This window comes from Neomonachus schauinslandi, chromosome 10 (genome assembly GCF_002201575.2).
Source record: "Neomonachus schauinslandi chromosome 10, ASM220157v2, whole genome shotgun sequence".
Lineage (NCBI taxonomy): Eukaryota > Metazoa > Chordata > Mammalia > Carnivora > Phocidae > Neomonachus > Neomonachus schauinslandi.
Window position 1 is genome coordinate 88,625,925 of NC_058412.1, and position 4,581 is coordinate 88,630,505.

At 43.8% G+C, this 4,581-nt stretch overlaps 1 pseudogene; it reads right to left on the reverse strand.

Moving 5' to 3' along the window:
• Positions 1 to 916: 916 nt before the first annotated feature.
• On the reverse strand, positions 917 to 1,431 carry LOC110590017 (annotated as a pseudogene).
• Positions 1,432 to 4,581: the final 3,150 nt, after the last annotated feature.

The following is a 4,581-nucleotide window of genomic DNA, read 5'->3' on the forward strand; positions in this document are numbered from 1 at the left end:
GGCATGTGCAGTGACTTTCTAATTTCCCCTGTATAAGCAGTTGCTTTTGAACGTCCTAGTTTTTAATGTGTGACTCCCAAACATGGAAAAAGAGAAAGATGAAGGCAGGGAAAAGGTGTCGGCCCTTTAAAATTCCTAGAAGTTACTTCTGCCAGATGGGGGAGGACTTGCAGTAATGTGGGGGAGGTACAGCAATGATGGCCTACCTCTTTGCCTGCACTTCTGAGAACAGAAGCAGCAGTGATCAGAGCACAATCCCCAGTATTTGGAGGACAAGGTTCTTTTTGCCAACTCTTGCTCCCACAAGGTGTGTGTAAAGCTGTGCCAGGAGCACATCTTGTTTGCCATGTGGCTGGGAGTGGGGGATGGGTAGCTGCTACTGCACTAAAAGCTGAAATTGACTAAAATTAACCATAGTTTACTGCTCAAGCCTTCCCCTGGAAGTTTCAAGCCTTCAATAGACTCCAGAGTTCCAAAATAGCTACATCGGAGGACTCTGCCAGTGCAATTGCTGTCTCTGTGGGGATTTAAATTCCTGGTGCTTTCTAGTCGGCCATCTTCCCCGAATGTTTGTTAAGAGGTTTAAACTTGTATGAGGTATTGAATTTTATCAAATGCCTTTTCTGCATCTATTGATGATCATGATATGTCTTTTTTTTATATATTATGTGATAAACCACATTCCACAATTTTAAGCCAACTTTGCATTTCTGAGATAAACCCTACTTGATCAAGTTATCAGTTTTTTTTTTTTCTGCAAAAAGCTTTATTGTTTCCATTTGGTCCATGGCTTGGGAGAGGGCTCCAGAGTAGTTAAAAAGCTGCCTAGTGGCTGTAGGGAGAGGCTCAGGCACAAGACCTGACACCAGGGGGATGCCAGAGGGGCCCCTCAGAGGCTGCTGGGCTTCAGACGCTCCTAGTCATGCTTGAGGGTGAGCCTTTTGAAGAAATACTTCCTCAGTCAGCCTGCAGAGGTTAGTCAGGTGGTCGCCCATCTTCTTGATGAGTTTCACCTCCTCATCTAGGAATTCGTTCTCCAGGAAGTCACAGACATGGGAGTCTGCACAGCCAGAACCCAGGGCATGCAGATACAAAAGAGCCTGGTTCATATTCTTCTCCTGAACCAGGGTAGCTTCTGTGGCATCTAGGGTTTTACCCCATTCATCTTGGGATGGCTTCTGCACACCCTGGAAGAGGGTGGGACAGCTTGCTGAGCTGGTTTTGAATCTTTAAGAGACACTCAGCACCCTAGCACTTCTCCTCAGCCAACTCATGGAAGAAGTGGCCCATGCCCTCCAGAGCCACATTGTCATGGCCGAAATAGAAGCCCAGGGAGAGGTAGGTATAGGAGGCTTGCCTGTGCATGTTGACCAGGTAGTTGATGGCAGCCTCTACCTTGGTGGAATAATTCTGATGAATCTGGGAGCTCATGGTTGATTGGTAATAAGGAGCTAAGCTCAAAATAGGGTGTTAGCTGGTCCTGGAGGCAGAAGGTGGCCAAAAAATGGATCCAAAGGTTGCAACTGGAAACAAGGTTGGAGGGTGGTTGGAGGTTGGTAGAAGGGGCATCCCTGGGTCTGTTCTGTCCAAACACTGTTGAAGCAACAGACAGATCTGTGGGACTGTGGTGTGTACTGCCAAGCTATCAGTTTTTAAGTGCTATATTCAAGTTCCTAAAATTTGCATAGGATTTTGAATTTATGTTTGTGAGTGAACTTATAAGTCCTTTGGGTTTGGTATCAAAGTTTTACCACCTTCATGAAGCAAGCTCTTCTTACATGCTCTGGAGAGGTAATGTAATTGCAGAGATCTGTCATCTGATTCTGTCATCTGATCTGTCACCTGACTGCAAAACCATCTGGGCCTGGTGCTTTCTATGTAGGAAGATTTTAACTTCTTATTCAATTTCTTTGATTGTTATGAGAAAAATTTGGCCATCAATCTTTGGTAAGCTTTTCATATTGAGTGTAACATACATAAAAATCGTCTAGTTCATGTTACAACTTGATGAATTTTTGTGGTAAACACATCCATGTAACATTCATCCAGATCAGTCCCACCACAGCCACTCATGTGGGTGTTTTATCAAATGCTTGTCTACACCTATTGAAATGGTTCCATTTTGTCTTTTATCCTGTTAATGTGGTGAAATACTATAAGTGATTTTAAAATGATTGGTTAACTTTGCATTTCATAAACCCAATTTGGACATTCTATTACCCTTCAGATATATTGCTGGATTTTTTTTTCCATTATCAAAATGTCCTTTTCAGGTTTGGGAATCAAGATTATGGTAGCTTCATAAAACAAGGTGCTGTATCTATGTATCAGTTTGCTTTCAACTGCAAGGAATTGATGATCATCAGTTTAGTAGTGTCTTAATAATGTGACATAATTATTTCTCATTAGAAGGAATAGGGAGGGAGATGGTTCCAGGGCTGATTCAGAGGGTCATTATTGTTATCTAGGACTCAGGCTCTTTCCATCTTTACTCTCTGCCACCCACATCCTGTTGACTTTTTGTCTTCAGCCTTGTTGCCTCATGGTTGCAAGATGGCTGTCAAAGCTCCAGGCTTTGTTTTCCCATGCTATCTCCCCACATTATCACGTTCAAAGTCAAAGAGCAAGTGGAAAACCTGGGAGGTGAGATAGAGAGATAGATAGATGATAGATAGATAGATAGATAGATAGATAGATAGATAGATGATAGATAGATAGATGATAGATAATCTTGGCCTCTCTTTTCTTTCCATCACAGAGGGAAAATGTCTTCCCTTAAAATCCACAGAAAATTTCTCCTACTGTCTTAATGGCCAGAAGGACTAGGTCATATGTCCATACATGAACCAAGCACTACAAAAGGAATTGGGCTCCAAAGCCTGCTTGGAACAGTTATGATCCCTCCACCCTCTGTTGCCAACCCTCCCTGCTCCACGTTAGGGTTGGCCACTGTTGTCTAAACACCAGTGAGATTTGTTGGACATGAAAAGGAGAAATGTCTATTGACTGATGTTATTTGCCACACTTGTATCCAGAAATTTAGTAGGTTGGTAACTGTCCATAGGGGAGAACTGGCCCATGTTTCAAGACCTGATTTGTGCCTGTGAACTGGGCTCCTGAAAATGACCTGAGTTCTCAGAAGTGAAGGCACATGATACTGTTTAGTGCTATTAGCAGTATAGAAGTTAAACCTGTCCTGTATAAAAAAACAAATAACAGAGGATTCTGTCCCTAAGCTGAAGCAAGCTGTCAAACAACATTTCTTTTTAGAATGTCCTACATGTCTTCATCATGGGTTTTGAATTGAGTTCACAGCTGGTGTTAAATCTTAAAAGGGTTAGCTCTATTTTTCACATATTTGTTAACAAGGCTTAGGCGGGAAGCTGGAGACCACAAGTAACTAGATGTCCATGAAGACCTATTAATGCAGAGAGTACAATTTTTTTTTAAAGATTTTATTTATTTATTTGAGAGAGAGAGAATGAGAGAGAGAGCATGAGAGGGGGGAGAGTCAGAGGGAGAAGCAGACTCCCTGCCAAGCAGGGAGCCTGATGCCTTGGTCCCATGGCCCTGGCAGCACCACAGGAGGACAGGTGGGCCTCTTGGGACCTGGCTGGGAGTTGGAATATCATCACTTCTGCCTTATTCTCTTGGCCACACTAGAGGCAAGGGGCAGGGAAATACCCCCCACCATTTTAGTGGGGGAACTTCAAGTTGTAGGTGAGGTCATGGTTGTACCTTCTTGCTACTGAGAGGGAGGTAGTATGATGGATTGGATAGTTCCAATGACAGAAGTGCTAGTCAGCAGAAGAGAGGAATAGTCACCTGTTTATACACAAGTTGGGAAGGATGTTAACAAATATTGTTGAGCTGTAATGGAGTTCTAGGGGTTCTGTGTTCCAGTCACTCGTCCGTTGCTCCTCATCACTTCTATTTGGAGATGTTTGACACCAATGGCGGACACTAATGGAGTAAGGGAATGGGTACACAGGGGAAGTAGTGCAGCTCAGTGGTTAAAGGTGCTGGCTTCAGGTCAGAGGGGCTTAGTTTTAGCATCCAGGCTTTGCAGCCTCTACTGGATGACTTCAGGAGTTTCAATTTCCCCAAGGCTCAGTTTTCCCAGTTTGACCTGAGAGGGAGCTGGGTGTGTCATGTAGAAATGGTCCAGTTAATGATTTATAGCCACTGTTGCTTCCATGAGGTCCCTCCGGAGAGCTCCAGGGCCTATGGTGGACATGAGCCCTGGATGCAGCAATAGCGATTCCGTAACCCAAACCAAGTCCATCTGCCCGACGTGCAACAATGCCAATCACTGAGACATCAGGTTTGCAGCAAGGAAAGAGTTTATTTGAGAGGCAGCTAAATGAGGAGACAGGAGGCAAGCTTTGAGTCTGCCTCCCTTAAGGGGGAGAGAGTCCATTTTTTTTATGATCATTGGCATTGAACTTACATTCATAAGATGGAACATGCACATTGAGCAAACATGTATGTAACATACATCCCGTATTCACTTGGGGAGGAGACAACATCAGAACGAGGCAAAATTCAGCCCTTGATGTCAGCAGGTTATTTTAGGACAAG